This window comes from Pinus tabuliformis, chromosome X (genome assembly GCF_031772625.1).
Source record: "Pinus tabuliformis cultivar Carrire ecotype Pingquan chromosome X, CPIR1, whole genome shotgun sequence".
Classification (NCBI taxonomy): domain Eukaryota; kingdom Viridiplantae; phylum Streptophyta; class Pinopsida; order Pinales; family Pinaceae; genus Pinus; species Pinus tabuliformis.
In genome coordinates this window covers 1055746633-1055769364 of record NC_142308.1, presented here as the reverse complement: position 1 = coordinate 1055769364, position 22732 = coordinate 1055746633, and positions in this window count along the sequence as shown.

Here is a 22732-nt window from a genome sequence, read left to right as displayed (position 1 = left end):
ACAGGTATTAACCCTAAGGCTAAAGAAACTCCACTAGCAGAAATCAATAAAGCTATAATGACTAGGTCAAAAATATTTGTTAAGCTGAAACCTAGAAAGCAGGTGAAAGAGAAAGTGAGTAAAGCATCAGTGGTTATTCTTGAGACTCCTCAATCTATAAAGGAAAAGATAGCTGAAGTTAAAGAAATGACACAAGACCAGTTAGCTAACAAACCAGTTCAAAGGAGATTCACAAGAAGTCAAATTGCAAAGGAAAAGGGTAAATCGGTGATCTCAGGAGAAAATCCAAACTTAAAAGGTAATTTAAACAATATCTACGAGCCATTGATATTGAAGAATCCCCTTTGGTGCAGGGAAATTTCATAAAATTTGATGAAGGAAAATCGAAGATGATGAAATCTTCTAAGAAACTGGAATTTGATGATGAGGTTGCAGCATTTGTGTTGAAGCCCAGAAAGCCTTTAACTAGGCAATATAAAAAGATGCAAGAGTCCAATATTGAGTTAAAGAAAACAGAGGAAGCTTCCATTTTTCAGGAAGAGTTGATAGAACATTCATCACAAATGCCTGAAGTTGACAAAAACAGAGTTTTTTCCACTCAAACAGAAAGAACCAATTATGAAGAAATGGAAGAAAGGTTAAGAGTAGCTAATAATGAAATTGCTAGACTAAGGAAGAGAGAAAGAAGGCATGATGTTGAGAAGACAAATTTCAAAAGGATAAAGGCTCTCTCGAATGTTGAAAAAAGTTTCCAAAACCAAAAATAGTCAGCAGTGAAGCTCAGTACTTTACTTGTACTGTACCTGCAATTAAAGAAGCCAGATTTGTAAGGATGATGAATGCTCAGTTGAGAGATACTAACAAGAGATTGAATAGACAGGTTGAAGACCTAGAAATATAGTTAACAAAATCTGAGAGAGGCTACAACAACAATTCTAGCAAAACTAAGCGAAGATAAGCATAAAGGATTAAGGGCTGAAAAGGAGGAACTTTGTCTCCTTGTTTTTTGGGACAGTTAGGTCATGAATCAACAAGTTTTGTAATAGTGTTGGAGGCATCATAATGGTTGAATCTATGGATTAGCAGCTGTCAAAGTATGTATTTAATTCATAGATAAGGTTGTTGAAACATGTTTTAGAATTTCACTCCTACTTGTATTAGGACTCCTAAAAGACAGTTAGCTGTTAGTTTGTAATTAAGAAGTTTGTTTTATGAGTAGATAGGTATCACTTTTAGAAATTTGAATTCTCCTAAGGATGGATCATAGAATCCAAGGTTGTACAAACTCTCTATGAAGCATGAGATCTAATTCCTCAGGGTTGGCGATTTGATTAGCAAAAGAAGTTGTGTTATTGGAGCAGACTGTGTATTTCTCAAACTTAATACAGAGATCAGTTTTATTACTCAAGATTCACAAGGGGTTTATGTGTTTGATATTTCTATGGCCTTTTTCAATTACTTATTTGCTGTGGTATGAGCATGTGTTACTTAGAATTCATTGGAAAATGCTCTAAATTCCTTCACATGCTTGTAAACTGTGTTTATTCACTGTGTTACTATTTCACTTATAAACCTAAATTCCAAGTGCCTTGACTTCCATGTTTAGCTAATTATGATGTTTTGTTGAAGACTATCTTGACTCCATAGCCCAATAGATGTTTGCTTAATCTTTGATTCAACCAATTATACATTTTTGTATATTTTTATTTATAGAGTTAGCCATCTAATCATTAATAAAAAATCCTAAACCTATTGGAAGAGCCCTCTCAGGTTGAGGAGGCTAAGCCTCAATCGAAAAATTGGTTTGAAAGAGTTACTCAGAGTCTACTTGATCAGAATCCTATCAGGGTCAGATTTTGTGGTAACATTTTGGTGCATTTTCTGGGAGCCTGAAGATTACTCATTCCCAAAATCAAGAAGCTGAACTTCTAAAGGTAGCAGGAGCTCAAAAAGTTTTCGAGGCTACAATCTACCTTGGTGACTCCATACATTTTCAAAATTTTAAAGGTGGCTTCGAGAAGGAGATACACACGGAGCAATCTCGATCCCAATCCACCTACCATTGTGGACAATCCAAACACTGTTTCAAAAGGAAGTCGGAGAATTTTAGAAATATCAGGTGCTCCATCTCATTCAAAATCGTTTCTCTCCGAAATATTAAGAAGTCCTGAAGACAAAAAATTTGATGATAAAATTCATGAAGTGTTGTTTAGATCTGAAAACGAAAAGGAACTCATTGATATTATCTTGGACTTGCGAAAGAGAGGAATTGACACTTCAACCCTAGTAACACAAGAAGACAAAGACGAATTTTGGGAAATTGTTACCTCTGAGCTATTGTTAGGAAAAGACCTCTAGATAAATTGAAAGAACTTGACCCTTTCAAAGTCTTGCTGAAATCTAAAGCTGGTTTACCCCTTCCAAATTGGAGCTCAATTATTAGTGGCTTACAGAAACCAAGTAGTCCTCCTCATATCAATTCTTCATCTTCTGTTTCTACCATTCCCAAAACTATTGTTCATCCAAGCAGTCCTCCTCATACCATTTCTTCATCTTCTATTTTTGCCATCCCTAAAACTACAGTTCATCCTTTAATCATGGTTGCACCTGCTAGGCATGCACCACTTGTACTTCCTACTGTTTTGCATGACCTTCCTAGTAAATATGCTTCTAGGATCCCTACTTGGGGTAGTGCTGAAGAAATTATAGCAGAAGAACATGTAGACAAATTTAATGATTTTGTTGACAGAGAAGAAGTTGATGATGAAGATGTGAAGTTAAGACTGTTTGCACAGATTTTTATTGGTGAAGTTAGAAAATGGTTTAAATCTCTAGCACATGGAAGCATTCAAAATTGGCATGAGTTTGAAGATAAAATTATAAGAAAATGGGGAAACATAACTAATCCAGTTCAAGCACTTACTGAATATAACAATCTTAGAAGGGCACCTGATGAATCTGTTCAAAACTTTTCAAAAAGATTTAATAAAGTTTTTGACTCAATTCCAGCTCGTTTGAAACCTCCGGAAGCCTTAGCACAAATGAGATATGTTGAAGCATTTGATTATGACTTTTCTATCTTGTTGAGAGAAAGAGAATCACCTACACTTGTTGAAATGCAAAGTGATGCAGTAAAGGTAGACGTAAACATGATAGCTGCTAAAAAGTCAAAAATGGGAAAAACTAAATTGAAAGAAGAAGAGAAACCTTCCTCTTCAACTTCTGAAGATAAAATTGGCTCAATGATGAAAACCATGGAGAAGTTGATGGATAGGTTAGCTCTTGGAAATACTTCTACTCCTCTTGTGCAACATGAACCTCAATTTAGAAATCCTCAATTCAGGAGACATCAAAACCAACAAAGACCAAGAGAAAATAGAAACCAGCAGCCTGATCCTCCAGTGAGACCTCCTTTTCAGTGAATTTGGTCGATGCAGAAGATGATCCTGAAATTCTTGAAGAATCTATCCATTGTCTTGACAAAGAGATGCCAGGAATTTTCTTGACTAAAGAAGAACATGATGAGTCAAATTTGGCCAATCAAGGAGAAGAACCTTCAGATTATTTTAAAGGGTATCAACATGCCATTTTTGAAATGCAAAAATAATATAATCTTAGAAACACAAAATGTGTCGATTACTGCAAACAAAGCGCAGCCTAAGAAATATGTTCCAAAGGTTTTCGAAGCTAAAAATGATACCGCAAAGATTGCTAAAGGTAAGAAAGACACTCCGCCTGGTAAGAAAGACACTCAACTTCCTCCTCTTATCAAAGAAGCTGAAAGATCTATTCTTGATTTCAACCTTGAGAATGAGATTTCAAAGATTAAAATATCAGTCCCTTTTAGTGAGATTCTCAAGGTAAACAAATATAGAAGCAAGATTGTTAAGATGTTGAATTCACAACCAGGAGCTATTGATATTTTAAATGTCCAAGAATATAATCCTACTATATATTTGGGTCCAAGGTTAGAAGATGATCAAAATGAAGAGTTTCCTCCTTTCTATGTAAGCATTAGTATTCATGATATGACTTTACATAATGCTATGTTGGATTCAGGGGCTTCTCATAATCTTATGCCCAAATTAATTATGGAAAGGATGGGGTTACAAATAACAAGATCATATAAGGATTTATTTTTTTTTACTCAAAAAGGGCTCAATGTATTGGTTTAATCAAATATGTTGTTGTTGGTTTAACACAAATCCCAACAAAGACGATTGTTATGGACATTATTGTGGCTGATATTCTGCCAAAGTTTGGGATGTTATTATCAAGATCATGGGCAGCAAAAATCAAAGGCATAATGCAGATGGACCTTACTTATGCCACAATTCATGTTTTTGGTGAACAAAGGAGATTGTATCGGGAGACTAGAATGGATTATATGGTAAGTAGCAAAGATAAACCTCAGAATTTTCCTATTTATGCATTTGATACTAAACTTGGATCTACCATTATTTTCAGTGAGTCAATTGATAATGTTGAGGAAGAAATGAGAGTAGAAAATCAGCATCCCGAAAATCAGCAAATAGGAAATCAATAAGTAAATGACAAAGATATGGAGGGATGGTGGTCATTGTACTTCAATGGATCAGCAGGAAAAGAAGGGGCAAGAGCAGGGATTTGGATTACAAGTCCAAGTGATGAAAGTAAGTTTTACTCTTACAAACTGAATTTTGATTGCACAAACAACATGGCTGAATATGAATCTTTGATTTTGGGTCTAGATGTTTTGATAAGAATGAAAGCTCAAAACATTTTTGTTTTTGGAGATTCTGAATTTGTTATTAGACAAGTTGAAGGTGTTTATCAAACAAAGGATGTAAGAATGAGAGCATACATAAATTTAGTTTTAAACATGTTGGAGAATTTTTAGGCCTATTCTTTCATTATCAAAACTAGAAACCAAAATTCCATTGTTGATTCTCTTGTTGTTTCGATAAGTCTTTTTATCATTCCTATTCATTCTTCTGAAAAATATGAGATTGAAGTTCATCATAGACCAGCTATACTAGACAATATCACCAATTGGCAAGTTTTTTAAGACGATCAACAGGTGAAGAATTTTATTGAGCTGAAAGAAGAATTTGAAAGTACTCAAGTAGATCAACAAAACATGCTTGTTGAGTCTAAAGAAAATTATGAAGTGTTGCAATTAAAGAATAATTCAATAACAAAGGGTCTTATTCCCCTTGAGAAGCTTTTTGATCAGAATGATGTTTTCAAATCACCAAAGATATAAGCTGATGAAGAGGAAGTAGAAAGCTGCAATATTAGTACATTAGCTTTGCCTAAAACGATTAAAATTTCAAAGTTTATTTCTGATATGAAATCCAAATATATTGAGTTGATGAAGAGGTTTATTGATGTTTTTTCTTGGAGTTATGCTGATTTAAAAAAGTATGATCCTTCCATTATTCATCATACTATTCCTATCAAAGAAAATGAGAAACCTTTCAAACAGAAGTTGAGGAGAATTAATCCCCTTCTCATGACATTGATTGAAAAGGAGATTAAGAAGCTTTTTGATGCTAAAATCATTGTCCCAATTAGATTCTCAAATTGGCTTGTAAATTTGGTACCGGTTAGAAAGAAGAGTGGAGAAATCAGAATTTGTATTAACTTTAGAAATTTGAATAAGGCTTCACTAAAGGACAACTATCCTCTTCCTAAGATGGATTCAATTATGAAAAATATTGTTAGTTCACAAAGGTTGTCTATGCTTGATGGTTTTTCAAGTTATAATCATATTCTTGTGCATGCAAATGATCAGGAGAAGACAGCCTTCACAACACCATGGGGCACATTCATGTACGCTAAGATGCCTTTTGGTCTCATGAATGCGGGAGCTACTTTTCAAAGGGCAATGGACATTGCTTTTTCTAAAGAAAAGGACAAGACAGTGGTTGTTTATCTTGATGATATAAAAAAAATTTCAAAGAAAGAAGAAGATCATTTGAAACACCTAGAAAAAATTCTGCTGAAATGTAGAAGGTTTGGTATCTCTCTTAACCCTACTAAAAGCATCTTTGCTTTAACTACAGGAAAATTACTTGGTCATATTATTTCTGATGATGGATTTAGGATTGATCCTAACAGAGTTAATGCAATTCAAAGAGTAGATCTACCAAGAAGTAGGAAAGAGATTCAATCTTTTCTTGGGAAAGTGAATTTTGTTAGGCGCTTCATTCCTAACTTTGCTGAGATTGTTAAAGATATAACAAGGATGTTAAAGAAAGGAGTTGAGATTAAATGGATAGCTGAAGCAAAGAATTCTTTTGAGCAAATCAAGAAGGCACTCACACAAGCACCAGTACTCATAAGTCCATATTTTTCCAAAGAATTTCTAGTTTTTACATTTGCTTCCAAAAATACAATTGCTGTAGTTTTGCTACGAAAAGGAAGGAAAGGTACTGAACAGCCTATTTCTTTATTTAGCAGAACATTGGCGAATGGTGAGCTGAAGTATAATATTCTAGACAAGGCCTATGCTTTTGTGAAAGCTATTAAAGATTTCAGGATTTACATTATGCATTCTCACATTGTGGCATATGTTCCAAGTATTGTGGTGAAAGACATTCTAACTCGGGCAGATCCCAATGGTAAGAGGGGAAAATGGATTGCAAAATTGCTAGAATATGATGTAGACATCAAACCAACCAAATTGGTGAAGGGACAAGGATTGGCAAAGTTAATGACTCAGTCAAATTTGGATTGTCTTAACATAAATCTGAATGCAGAAATATCAGAAATTTCTGATGATGAGGAAGAAATGGTCCCAATTGATGAGAAATATCTTGTTTCAGATTGGTATAAGGATGTGGTATTTGTTTTGCAACATCACAAAGCTCCCGCTGATCTAACAAAGTCCAAAGCAAGGTTTGTTAAGCTAAAATCTTTGAGATATTTTATATTTGACAGAAATCTATTTTGGAAAGATACAGGAGGAATTTTGCTGAATTGTTTACTTGAAGAAGAGGTTGAAAAAGTCATTGAAGAATTCCATAAAGGTGATTACGGAGGACACCATTATTGGAAGGCTACAGGAAATAAAATTCTAAGAGCTGGATATTTTTGGCCAACAATGTTTAAAGACATTTACCAAAGAATTGCTGCATGTCATGAATGCCAAATTTTTGAAGGAAGAAGAAAACTTGTACCTCTACATTTAGTTCCTATCTATGTGGAAGAACCTTTTTAGCAGTGGGGGTTAGACTTTATTGGAGAGATGCATCCATCATCATCAGGACAACATCGCTGGATTCTCACAGCAACGGACTACTTCACCAAATGGATAGAGGCGATCCCAACAAGGCAAGCTAACGATTTTGTAATTATTTCTTTTCTAGAGAATAACATATTGTCTCGATTTGGCTGCCCCATGAAGATTATAACAGATAATGCTCAAGCATTTAATTCTAAGAAAATGATCAATTTCTGTCATCAATACCACATCACTCTTGGACACTCTATAGCGTACTATCCGCAAGGAAATAGTCTTGCTGAATCATCAAATAAGAGCATTGTATGAATCATCAAAAAGGTATTGTAGGAGAACAAGAAAGCTTGGCACCTAAAGCTGAAGTATGCCTTATCGGCTGATAGGATATGTACAAAGAGATCAATTGGGACTTCGCCATATGAATTAGTTTATGGTACTGAAGTTGTTTTTCTGACATCACTTGGGGTACCAGTCATGAAATTAATTAAAGGACTTGAAGAGGAACCAAATTCCATTCAGAGGAGGATAAACCAGTTGATAGATTTACAGGAAAAGAGAAATGAAGTCTATGACAACCATCAGCATGCTCAAAACAGAATTAAAAATACATTTGACAAAAAGATTAAAGAAGATAGTTTCCAAATACAAGACAAAGTGCTGAAATGGGAGGCCAAAATTGAGGAAAAGGGAAAACATGGTAAGTTTGAGAATTTATGGAAGGGTACTTTTAAGATTGATGGTTTTCATGGGAACAACACTTATATATTGTAGGAAATTGATGGAGGATCATACACTGGAGGGCCTATTAATGGCAAGTTCCTAAAGCATTATACTTGTTGAAGTTTTATCAATCACTCATGACATTGTATATATTCCATCTTTGTTAGTTTTATTGCTAATAATGACAAGTTGAAATAGAAAACTTAAGCCCGAGGTGAATGCCCAAATAGTTTGAAGAAGATGCTTGTCAAATCAATTTTTTTTATTTTTTATTTTTTATCTTTTTTTATCAAAAATTGTAGAGCATTGGAGCTATGTGTTCATAATGTGCCATCGGGGTACACTATCCCAAGTGGAGCCACTGTTATCACCATAAAAGTCTTTTTTTTTTCTAAACCTGAACAATTTACATTGTTCCTAGTCATTGGTCCTAGATAGGTGTCAAGTAATTTTATGTTTTAATGGGTAGGTGATTGGTTAAGGGTCTCAAAAGTCTCATATTCATATCCAAATAAAGTTTAACAACCTTATTCTGTATCTTAGAAGTCTCACATTCTGTTTAGAACTCATATCTTAAACCATTTTGAATTTTTTTTTGGAATTAGCTCCGAAACCATGTTTTCGTAGTGCAGACAGTGTAAAAGGTCTATTTTGCGCTATGAAAATGCTGCTCTTTTCGTAGCACTTTTCCTTGAAAATATTAGGCGCGCTACGGAAGCACAGATTCGTAGGAAGTCTTTTCAAAACATCAATTCATTCAAATTCCATTAATCTTTCATTATTAGGTATCAGCGAGGAGTCAGTTCTTAAGCATGTAACCATCCAAATCCATCATTTCAAATGTAGGGGTCATCATGATAGGTAATTTCAAATTTGAAAGGGTTGGCCGGTTTCTTATTGCAGTTTGCGTGCAAACACTCAAACAGACCATTTTCGAAGGATAAGCTTATGGTAATCTCGTACCAAAGTTTCTATCATCTATCATTCAAGCGAGGCTGACCACCATAAGCAAGTGAGGCTGCTAAACAGAAATTCAAGCGAGGCCGATTTGTTACAAGGATTCAGAGGAAAAGATGACAGAAGAAAGGAAAAATCACAGGTCTAGTCATTGCTTAAGAACAGAGCCTGAAAGCACCGAGATCTTAGCCAGAGATAAATCAGTAATGGAAGCCTTCAAGAAAACAGGATGTTGGAAATTTTGTAAAAAATTGCAGGGAGGACACACTCAGGTGACAAAGGAGTTTGCCCTACATTTCACTGGCTCAAGCACCAAGGTTGGAATCCTAAACTTACAAATTTCTCCTGAGATCATAGCTTTGGTGATAGAGATTCCTAGGGGGCAAGATATATGGTTTAAAAACTTTAGAATTTGACATGGAACCATGTAAAGTGTTTCTGAAGCCAGAGTTTGCAAAAACAGACTTAACCAAGGCAATTCCAAGGAACTACATCAAAGACATCTATGCCAACTTTCTCTTCAACATTCAACGGTATTTTACCTATGAGGGGAGATATCATAAAGTATATTCATATCATTTTAAACTCCTGTTGCATTTTACTGGTATGCTTTCTTTAGATTTTATTTTCTTCCTGTATCGAAGTATAGCTAAGATGGCAGATAAAGTGCAAATGAAATCTCAAGGATATGGAACCTCCCTTTTTCATCATGGTCTAATTAAACTGATAGTTTTACATGAACTCAAAAGGTTAAACAGAGAATGGTCTTCTTTTTTGTTTTTATGTGGTTTTGGAATGGAAAATCAAGATACAGGAATTAACCCTAAGGTTAAAGAAACTCCACCAGCAGAAATCAGTAAACCTGTAATGACCAGGTCAAAAAGATTTGTTAAGCTGAAACCTAGAAAGCAGGTGAAAGAGCAAGTGAGTAAAGCATCAGTGGTTATTCTTGAGACTCCTCAATCTATAAAGGAAAAGATAACTGAAGTTAAAGAAATGACACAAGAACAGTTAGCTAACAAACCAGTTCAAAGGAGATTCACGAGAAGTCAAATTGCAAAGGAAAAGGGTAAATCAGTGATCTCAGGAGAAAATCCAAACTTAAAAGGTAATTTAAATGATATTCTACGAGCCATTGATATTGAAGAATCCCCTTTGGTGCAGGCAGATTTCATAAAATCTGATGGAGGAAAATCGAATATGATGAAATCTTCTAAGAAACTAGAATTTTAGGATGAGGTTGCAGCATTTGTGTTCAAGCCCAGAAATCCTTTAACCAGGCAATCTAAAAAGATGCAAGAGTCCAATATTGAGTTAAAGAAAATAGAGGAAGCTTCCATTGTTCAGGAAGAGTTGATAGACCATTCATCACAAATACCTGAAGTTGAAAAAAACATATTTTTTTCCACTCAAACAGAAAAAACCAGTTATGAAGAAATGGAAGAAAGGTTAAGAGAAGCTAATAATGAAATTGCTAGACTAAGGAAGAGAGCAAGAAGGCATGTTGTTGAGAAGACAAATTTCGAAAGGATAAAGGCTCTCTGGGAAGTTGAAAAGGTTTCCAAACCAAAAATAGTCAGCAGTGAAGCTCAGTACTTTACTTGGACTGTACTTGCAATTAAAGAAGCCAGATTTGTAAGGATGATGAATGTTCAGTTGAGAGCTACTAACAGGAGATTGAAGAGACAGGTTGAAGACCTAGAAATACAGTTAACAAAATCTGAAGAGAGGCTACAACAACAATGCCAACAAAACTGCTCGAAGATAAGCATAAAGGATTAAGGGCTAAAAAGGAGGAACTCTATCTCCTTGTTTTTTGGGACAGTTAGGTCATGAATCAACAAGGTTTGTAATAGTGCTGGAGGCATCATAATGGTCAAAGATATGGATTAGCAGCTGTCAAAGAATGTATTTAAGTCATAGATAAGGTTGTTGAAACATGTTTTAGAATTTCACTCCTATTTGTATTAGGACTCCTAAAAGACAGTTAGTTGTCATTTTGTAATTAAGAAGTTTGTTTTATGAGTAGATAGGTGTCAATTTTAGAAATTCGAATTCTCCTAAGGATGGATCATAGAATCCAAGGTTGTAAAAACTCTATATGAAGCATGAGATCTAGTTCCTTAGGGTTGGAAATTTAATTAGCAAAAGAAGTTGTGTTATTGTAGCAAACTGTGTATTTCTCAAACTTAATACAAAGATCAATTTTATTAATCAAGATTCACAAGGGGTTTATGTGTTTGATATTTCTATGGCCTTTTTCAATTACTTATTTGCAGTGGTATGAGCATGTGTTACATAGAATTCATTGGAAAATGCTCTAACTTCCTTCACATGCTTGTAAACTGTGTTTATTCACTGTGTTATTGTTTCACTTATAAACCTAAACTCCAAGTGCCTTGATTTCCATGTTTAGCTGATTATGATGTTTTGTTGAAGACTATCTTGACTCCATAGCCCAATATGTGTTTGCTTAATATTTGATTCAACCAGTTATACATTTTTGTCCATTTTTATTTATAGAGTTATCCATCTAATCATTAATCAAAAATCCTAAACCTATTGAGAGAGCCCTCTCAGGTTGAGGAGGCTAATCCTCAACCGAAAGATTGGTTTGAAAGAGTTACTCAGAGTCTACTTGATCAACAGCCTATTAGGGTCAGATTTTGTGATAACAGGTACATTAAGCTACCTCACGCCTCTTTCCTTAACTTTAACTCCCTGTCAAAAACATCTTTAACCCACTTTCAGTTACCAATCCATTATGATACTGGTACTGAACTATTGACTTCTTTAAAACAATCAAAATTGCCTCACATTTTTTATCACATCCATGAATGGAGACATAGACGTTGATTAGTCAAAGTTTTTATTCCAAATCAGATTTTAGTTGAGTGATTTACAAAGTCATTTATTCCCATTATCATGAAAGATGTTTCCAAGGTAGGTGTCGTCACAAAAGAGCAGGTAATTGCTCGTGCCCAGTACTTAGACTTAGTCTACACACAATCTGGCACTTTGTACAAGAAAATTATGAATTTACCACGCCCTACGGGTGAAACAATAATTACTTCTCCTAGAGGATCTAATGTCGTTGATGGTATTATAGGTTATGTTAGCCAATAGTCTAAGGGGAAAAAGAAAAATTCTAAGAATACTGAGACTTTGGCCATACAAGAGTCACCATGTGAAAGCCTTTCTCTAGAAACTAATTCCAAGATTAATGTCATAGAATCATATACCGGAAAATCGTATAGAGGTAAAAATAAGGGGAAAGGTAAATCAAAACAAAATGCTTCTTCAAAAGAGAAATTTGCTAAAACTGAATCTACTGACGAAAAACGCAAACCTCGCTACCCTTTCCTTATTTGCAATGAGTGTCATTATACAAAGGGATGCCTAGATCGGGCATAGGTTTCCAAATTCATCAAAGCTTCTCCAACTCCTGCTGTTTTGAAGGATCCATTTCCTTCTTAAGATATCAATATGGTTTCTCAAAACACATATTCCTTTTCCACATTGCAAGATATCATGATGATGTCTACGCAAGAAGTTATGGTAGCTACAAGATCGAAATATTACAGATCAAAGGGTATTGTTAACAATGGAAATGAGGCTAGTGCATCTAGTAAACCTTCCAATTCAATTCGTCCTCCTCCTTCTAAACCATTACATATTGAGAAACTGAATCCTGACATGATGATCCGACTGCCTCCCAGAGGTGTGCTTTAGAAATCAACTTTAAACCCGCATGCTAGAGCTGCACAAAATTACAACGTTGTTGAAGACCTGGCTATGTCTCCTTGTGCAATGTTAGCTCTGGAAGTGCTCCAAACATTCCTGGCATAGAGAAAGATTTTGTTGTTAGCCATAGGAGCTATTGATCCATAGGACTCTAATTTGATTATTTTTTTTTTCTTGAGAGTCATATCTTGAGACTCCCTCATCAACTAGCATTCCAGATTGCGGTTTTTGTTAAACTCAGACGAGTGTTTCACACAGATGTTGATGAAGGAGCTTATACGTGTATTATGTTGGATACATGTTGGAAAGCTTTAGGTTCTCCAACCATCTATCAGTCACCTACCACTCTAAAAGCCTTTGATGGAATAGTTTTATTTCCTTATGGAGTCCTTAATGATTTTCCCATCGAACTAGAAGGTAAAAAAATAGCGATCAAATTTGAAGTTGTTGATGCTCAGCTCGATTATAACATTTTTCTTTGTCGAAGTTTGAATTACACTATGTCAGTAGTGGATTCATCCCTTTTTCGAATGATATAAATTCCTCATAAAGGGAATATTTTCAAAGTAGACCAGTTGTCTTACTATACTCCGAACCCTAATTCTACGAGTAGCATACCATTTGATGGTAAAACGAATGCTCTTTATGAGGATGCTGGTGTTGGTTTGCTCAAAGACTCATCAATGATGCGAACCTTTACACTTACTCCACCTAACTTTCCTTCTGATTTTTCCAAGGTTAACATGATTACATCAAGCACCATGGAATCATCTGATCCCTGGATAGTGCCTTTAGAGCCTAAATTACCCTCCTATGGCAATGAGATGCCTTTAAGACCTTTTGAATTGTCTTATCAGGAAGTATAGTCATTTTCCAACCCTTCATATTCTAATATTGGTCAAGTGGATATGATCAATGATGATTATTCTCATTTACCTTGGTTAGAACCAGTTTCACTTCCCGATCCTTTTGATTATACATTTTAAACTGATGAAAGTATCAAGGAGGTCATGACTTCGAATGAAATTCCATGGGATGATTACCATCATCGTTCATCTTTTCTACCTAACCCTGATAAAATCAAGAATGATTTTTTGAATATGTTTTCACCTGAGATTGTAGATAATCCAGAATGGCCCATTTCAGTTTTTCAAGTTGAATCCGAAAGGAATTTGGGTAATATATCTGCAATGATTTCCATAGATATCTCAGTCAAAATAAGAATTTTTGAAAATATTCACTTAGGTTCTTCATGCTCAGTTGAAGAGATTCAAATGTATAAATCCCTATTTCAATATTTCCGTGACATTTTTGCCTAGTCCTATGAGGAAATGCCAGGAATCAGTCGAAGCATTGTTGTGCACAAGATCAAGACTTACCTAGATGCCAAACCTATCAGACAATGATTACGTCTTATGCATCCATGAAAAGTTGTTGCGATTAAATATGAGGTCGAGAAACTACTCAAAGCATGTTTCATCTACTCAACTCCCTTAACTGATTGAGTATCCAGTATCATACCTGTTAACAAGAAACAGGGAACCATTAGATTATGTGTCAATTAAAGGGACACTAAAAAGGCTTGTCCAAAGGACAATTATTCTACTCCCTATGTTGATCAAATTATTGACGAATGTGCCGGAAATGAAATGTTTTCATTTATGGATGGATTTTCTGGATATAATCAAATTAACATACTCCTAGCTGCCCAACCCAAAACCACATTCATATTCCCTTGGGGGACTTTTTCCTATCGAAAACTCCCATTCGGTTTGAAGAATGCTAGTACAACTTTTCAACACGAAATATCTTATGCATTTCACAATATCAAGCATATTATGCAACCTTATTTAGACGACTTGCTAGCTCATCCACTGACATGGGAAGACCATCCAATGCATTTGAGAGAAATCTTTATCAGATGTTGTCATTATAATATTCACTTGAATCCACATAAGTATGTTTTCTGTGTGCAATATGGTCGATTGCTAGGATTTTTCATTTCAAAGGAAGGAATTCATGTCGATACCTTGAAGGTTCAGGATATTTTGAATTTGCGTCCTCCTTCCATTCTACGCCAACTCAAAAATTTTCAAGGGAAGGAAAAGTTTCTACGTCGATTTATCTAGAACTACACCGAATTGACAAAAGGTTTTACTCGATTTTTGAAAAAGGGCATCTAATTTATCTGGGATGAAGTGACTCAAAAGGCCTTTGATGCACTTAAATATGCGTTGACCCATACATCGTTGTTGCATCCTCTATATTATCACCGCAACAACTTTCTGTACTTAACCACATATGATGCCACCATTGGCATGGTTCTATTTCAAGAAAACAAATTGAATGAAGAGCATGTGATATATTACTTAAGTCGTAATTTGACCAAAATTGAAGCAAAATATGCACATGTGGAGAAATTGGCTTTTTTAGTTTTTCAAGTTGTCCAAGGTTTTCATCACTACATTCTATTGCGCAAAACTATTGTGATTTCTGATTGCAACCCCATGATTTACATTCTTACCAGACAATTGATGGAGGGAAATTATTCCAAATCGATAGTTATCCTGCAAGAATTTGATTTGGTATTCGTTAAATCCAAATCTAAGAAATCATTGGTATTTACTGAATTGTTATGTGACTTTCTGATCCAAATTTAAACAAAAATGCAACAAATTACAGATATAACCATAAACACATAGATGTAGTAGAAATAAAACTTCATTTCATTAATATCAAAGAACTGAAATATGCTTACATACAGAATGGAAATAAACTAGCTTGGGCGATGGTAGCTTATCTCTTAGAAGAGTTGTGGCGGCTACATGCCTCTAAATTGTGTTAGAATGATGCTTGAAGGCCTATTTATTATTGAGAAACAATGGAAAACCCCAAACATCCAAAAACCTAACCCTAGGAGATGAAACACCAAACTATGGGCCCCGTTGGGGTAAATTGGTACATCAACTTCTCGGGGTCGTAAATTTGGCATAAGATCTTTGTTCGATGCACATGATACCTCGTTAGAAAGATCTATCCCAGGACTACAAGTACTATTGGTTAATATCATGTTCAAAAGTTATAGACGACACCGGTTATTTTCCAAAAAAACATCGTTTAGGGCCTCAAAACGACTCTGGAAGTTCAGGACCCAAAAAATTGCCAAAAATAGTAAATTGTGCTACAATTAAGGAAACTGAAAAGCTAAAAGAAACAATGGTGGGGGTCCAAGTGGAATAGGCAGGTGGCCACCAATATCCACCTAAATCACTTTTTCCATATTGAAATGAAAAATGTGGTAGAGGATTCTCTTCCAGACGAATCTCTCTTTTTAATCAGTACTCTAGATCCATGGTATGGAGATATCATCATTTATCTTCAGAACTAGACATTTTGGCCTGAACTGAGACAAATTGATCATCTTCGTATTCTGTATCAATCCCAATAATACAATATTGTTGGTGATACACTTTATTGTCGCAGTGTCGATTCCATATTTAGACGATGTTTAACTCATGAGGAAGTTGAAAAGGCATTAAATGACTACCATTCTAGAGCTTGTGGCAGTGATATGTCAGGGCTGGCCACTGCTCAAAAGATCCTGCGTGCAGGCTATTTTTTGCCTTCTATGTTTAAAGATTGTATCACTGCAATCCGAAATTACCATGATTGTCAAATTTATCATCGAAAAATATGTGCACATCCAACTCCTCTTCATCCAATCATTGTTGTCGGTCCTTTCGCTAAATGGGGCATCAATTTCCTTACATGTAACCCTCCCTCGGCCGGGGGGCATGGGTACATTATCCTCGTAGTAGATTATTTTACAAAATGGGCCGAGGTGATGCCCACATATAAGGATGATGGTGAATCAGCATCAATTTTCATGTTCAATCAAGTGATTGCTCGATTCGAAGTTCCATAAGCCATTTTCACAGACCATGGTATCCATTTTCAGAACCATATGATGACCGATCTTACCACAAATCTAGGCTTGTGTTTTGACATTTCTACTCCATATTACCTGCAGGGAAATGGCCAAGTGGAATTCGTTAACAACATTTTAACCACTACAATCAAATGGATTATTGGGACTCAAATGAGATTGAAATTTAATGCTCTATCTAGCTTTGTGGGCATACCGTACCATAGAAAAAAATTCAACATGTTTCACTCCTTTCCAGCTTGTTTATGGCATGGAAGAAATTCTACCGATTGAATGCAAGATACGATCTTTGAAACTAGAAATTGAATTGTTACAATCCACTTCTGTTGAAGAAGAACGTTTTCTGTACTTAGCACGTCACGATGAGACTCGTCGTGATGTTGCATTAGCTAGCGAGGCCAAAAAGAAACAAATTAAGGCACATTATGATCAAAATGTCAAAGCCCGTTCATATGCATAATGTGATTTAGTGTTGGTTTATGATCAAGAACGTGACAAGTTAGGCATTGGTAAATTTGAGCCATGTGGCATGGCCATTATGTTGTAAAACGTGCATTGGCAAAAGGGGCCTATGAATTGGTTGATTATGACAAAATCTCTTTGGGAAAGCTCATAAATGGTCTTTACCTAAAGAGATATTATGCTTAAATTGTTCAGAGAAATTTTTGTATATTATTATATGATAGTTTACGTGTGGCGGTTTTAGTATATTTTTATGATTTTTCCACTACTTCTCCTGCTCATCTTGTGTTACACTTGATTTTTAGATGGCGATATTCCCTCAGACTTACATTGGCTTCGCTGATGGCACTAGTCGTAATACTTAGAATTTTTTTCCTTGGCCTGGGTCATTTATTCACTCACAAATGAATTAGTTTCTATTCATGGGATATGCCTCAGTCGAACAACGAACAATATTGCAGAATATAGCATAGTGATTGAGTTGTTATCTTTTGTCATTTCATTTGGCATTGATTGATTGATCGTTACGTTAGATTCGCAACCGTGGTATTACATTTGAATGGTGTTTATTCAGTTAGAAGTGCTTCCATGTTAAGGATGTTTTTTGTGAGTTCACCTCTTGGAAAGAGAATTTAATTATACTGAGTATCAACATATTTTGATAGATTTAAACACATTAACAGATGCATTAGTTAATTACGTGTTAAATTGGCATTTGTAAAACATTTTCAAAAGAAATCATTGAAATATTCATTCATATATTGTACAAGACAGACAGAAATAGAAGTAGTAGCTTTCATTAGATTAAAGTCTGTAAATAGTGTGACTTTTACAAAAGATGTCATCCAAACACATGAGGCCCCATGGTATTTATTTTCTAAACATGCTGATACATCATCAAAAATAAAAAATCTAGCCCTTAGTCTAGTGACTACACATGATGGTGATCATGGTAGCATACAATATCATGTGCTACTCATCGTAGAAAATGGCTAATAGGTCCAGGAACTCCTGCAGTATGCCTCTGGTAACAGAGAGTTAGATCATCTATAGCGACACGGGATGTCCAAAGTCAACCTCTAAAGGTTTTTCTCTATCTCTGTCAGTGTCTCTGCCGCCTCTGGGTTTTGTACTATGGGAGTTGTTGGTTGCTCACCATGCCAATCATATCTATGCAATCCAACAGGTCTCACTAGGGCCACATCTACATGATCATTTCGGATAATTAGTTTTGGATGACAAAAATAACAAAAAATGAAAATTTTCAAAATTCAACCAAAATTTGAAATTTTACCTATAGTGCCCCACTGCATCCCAGAAGGCAGTGGCATGTATGTATCTCCTATGTAGTCCATCCCTGCATATGGAAAATATTTTATCATAATGATCTGGTTTTCCAACCAATTGAAGAAATCAGGGGTATATATGATTGTTGGACCATCGCCACCTCAACGGCGTGACATAAGTGAAACCCATTTCAACATCTGAGGTTCACGAGGTCCCCCTCTCTCAATATCTACCTGTGGAGCTAGAAGAGGAATCTGCTCTAAAGCAAACAAAATAATGAAGCCACCATACCCAAAGTTGTTGAATTTTCCTATTCTATCCCTAGTTAGTTTCCCTTTTAGATTGGAAACTATAGCCTCACTCCAGTTGAATATGGTAAGTTGAAAGCAATCCACAACAATTTTCATCTGAGACTTTGTGAGTAAATACAATGATGCACTATGACACATTCCTGCAACATTGAATTTGATGGCTTTCAATGGGATTTGTTCTATGGTCTTGATATCAATACTTCCATATTTGAGAGATGCCCCTCGAGTATAGTGTTGTAGAAAATAGGTGGCACTTGTTTTTCCACCTCGCCTATGCCCATATAGGTTGATTTCCACCCCATGGCGTGGAAGTCCACTCAGGAAGTAAATGTCATCAGCATCAATGACAAGTCTATGTTCTCCGAATATGAAAAATTCTTCCTGAACATTCCACTTTCCCATGATCCATTCTAGCAAGTATAATTGGGCCTTCATGCCCAGAATGGTGAAAAAATCATATAAATCATAGCTTTTTATGGCTTGTATGGTTACTCAATCATTTAGAGTAGCTATATCTTACTCTTCGGGCTCACCCTCTCTCCATTCCATGTTTGCGGTTCAAAAGCCTGCAATTAAACATAAAATATCATTAGGATAAATCATGGAGAGAATTAGCAAAAAATTTAGTTGTTTTCCATCTTATTTTTCTTTCCCTCAGTGTTGTACGCAATCGACTATTATCGATAGTACGCATGTGCATAGTTTCTTCCTTTGAAACTGCGCACATAGAATTAAAAATCTAGTCGATGTGCACAGGCTTGATAAGGGGTACCTACACACATCGAGGGCGAAAATCATTTTGAAAACCCTCCCAAAAAACCTAAATCTATAGTGAAAAACTAAATAAATGACATGAAAATGAAGAGCTCGAAGATATAATCTACCTAGAGAAGACAACTCGCGATTTTGTCCAACGGTTTTCCCAGAATTAGCTTCGGAAGTTTGTGGTAAAAAATTATTTCTATCACTCTCAATAGGGTAAAAATACAAATGGTGAGAACTTTTTACTTTTTGGACTTTTTATAAGTTTTTAGGGTTATTTAAATATTATTTTATACCTATTAACTTTTAAAATCCAATTTTATATTGTTTTTCGCTATGTTTTTTAGCATAGATAATTATTTCAAGTTTAAGTGTGCAGGTCACAAGTCATTAACAGGAAATGAATAATTTTGGTATTGATTACATTTTATCACTTTTTCAAACTCATTAAAAATTGTGAAATATCGAAACCATGGAGTTCCCTATATGCCATTTTCATATTCCCTAAAAACGAAAAGATTGTCAAGTACTTGATTGTTTGAACTTGTAAAAGTAAATGAAAAACCATCTATTCAGTATAAGTTTACCCCTTTTATGAACTAAACCAAACTATTTATGAAAAAGGTATATGTTCACTAATCATGGTCAATAGAGTTCTTTCCTGCATTATTTTATCCTTTTCCAGGCTTGAGGGACTAAATTTACGAAAAAGAACACTACGAAGTTTACTTATGTTTTTCTTCTGACTCCTTAAAACTAAAAAACAACAAGCTTTACTTTGTCCACGATCGTTAAAATTTTACGGTGAAAGAACTGAACAAGTTTCCTTTTCGTGTCTTTTCAAACTCTTTGAACATGAAAACGACATCGGGTTACCCCTTTACTGGACTCGTAAAAATTAAACAGTATATGAATCGTTAAGCATGATGATACCAAACCACTCCTTCCTAGGATTCTTTAAAAATACTTTGATGGACTCATCCAAAGGATGAGCTTACAGGACAAGCATATGTTATCCTCCTCAAGCTTGTAAAAAATAAAGAGGTAATTGCTAGAAATGGTGTGGGGAAAGTGAGAAAGAATATTTTTTTTGTATTTGTAAAAGGTAGTATGCCACTCTTGAACATGACACTCCATCACTTTCGTGTCTGGGTTAGGAAATCCATTTTCTACTTAGTTGTCCATACCTCATTTAAAGTCTTTAGTTGGTTTGGGTTTTATTTTTGATTCAAATGCTTCCAAGTAATTTTTTCGTGTCTATGATATTTTCAAGAGAAGTTTAACCTCAGTTAAATTACTTTTCTAGTCTTCGCCTTTAGTTGCATCGACCATCCCTGAGTCAGTCCTGGATTAATCTAAATTGTTGTTTTCAAAACTTGACATGAACTTTGTGTCATAGGTCCTCTTACGATGGATCACTTCCTATCAACTTGAGTTCATTATCTAGGAAGTTGATCTAGAAACCTTCAGTACCTTGGATCTTGCATTCCCTAATGGTAGGTTTTTCACCTTCAATGATAGGTTCTTATCATTGAAATTCAATCGGATGACTCTATGAATGTTCGACATCAACACATTGATTTGCACTTCATAGATTGTACTGGATGTACCTTGAGATCTATTGCCATTATTGGTGGTTTCTCTCGTGCTTGTTAACGGTTCACATCATTGACTGGTAATCAAGTGGTTTCTAACATGTTCAACTTCGAGAAATTCACTCACATGGCTAGATTCATACTATGGATTGAGAGATGGGGATCAAGACCCTCGATCTAGTTTCATCCATCTAGGTTGTGTGGAGTTATTAAATATTCATGATTGCAATTATAGATCCATTAATGAATTTTTCCTTTGTATGTCATCTTTTGACATGGATATTCAGATGTATTTTTGTACTATTCTTTGAGACATGTATGTTATGAGTATGGGAATGCCTACCTCAGCAATGATATTATATATTGCATTGTAACATTTGATTGTTTTTTTATGTCTCTGACTACAATCTCTGACCGAAACCTTGGCATGATAAAGCACTTAAGTGATCATATATCCTTTCTAACTTTGCGCTTTAGGGGGCAATATGTTACATGTCATTTTGTCACATTAGGAAAATTACCATTGGTTTGGATCGTTCTCTATCCACAAATGTGTCCCAAGAACATTACCGTACAAATTTAGAATCTAAATCATCCCAAAGAAAGTGGAATTCTTGGATCCCATGGTATAAAAACCTTATTTTGGCTATATTCACAGATTCCTAGATAATTTTTGCGCATAAGCAGAGAAGACCATTAAGAGTTGCACATAAGTATGCATTGTCTTACACTATGACCTGTGAACATGACTCAAAGAATGTAAAAAATAAAAGGTAAAGTCTAGAAGCATTGTTGGTAGCATCTATTCCAACCTACAAGCTTGGAATGAGTGTATATTCAGCTTTGATCCCTCACATCATGGAGCAACTCCCCTTCCTTTGTGGAACCCCTATCCCACTAATAGTGGATCTCATACTTTGGGGAATGGATCCATAACTTCCCATTCTTGGCCTATAAAGCTACTACAGGTTTGAGAATTGGGAGAGGACTGTTGGGAGTAGGTTTATGCTGTTGAGATTAGGTTGGAAGGATTTTCTTGCAAGGGAGAGAGTTGGATATTGCAAAAGGGACTTGCAACATCAAGGCTATATGGTTGTAAGGCTTCTCTCCATTTTTATGAATATAAAATCAATTGTTATTTCTTAATTACATCTTCATTGATTTAATTTTTAGGATTCCTTGATCACCTACATGGATTTTTGTTGCATATTGATCAGTTTATGATATATAGTTGATTAATTAGTCCATTTATCTCTTTGATTATATGTCGGATGCTTTGATCTCTCGTCTGTCTTTATTTATGCATATCTCTTTCAGGATTGTATGGAGAAGCTGTCAGGAGTGACGAGAGGACATCTACAGCATTGAGGAGCAAATGGTCGAAAGATTTGAGGGACTTCATCAATAATTTCATTAAATGGGTAAGAGGCCTCTATCATTGTATTTTCTTTCATCAATCAGATTTTATGGAAAGGTAGTGATTTATGTTTGTTTCTTACTAGGGTTCTTTGAAGTCTAGGGAGATCGCTCTTGTCTGCAAGAGGGATTTGTCCTCATAACATGCCTTCTCAATGATCACCTTCAATCTAAATAGTGTTGTGCCATTATAGATCGTGGTCCTCACTGCCTCATTCCACTATTATACTCAAATGTTGGTTCCTACAATTTGAAGGCTATACACAAGGAGCCATAGTATTGATTCCTTGAATTGTAAGCACATAGT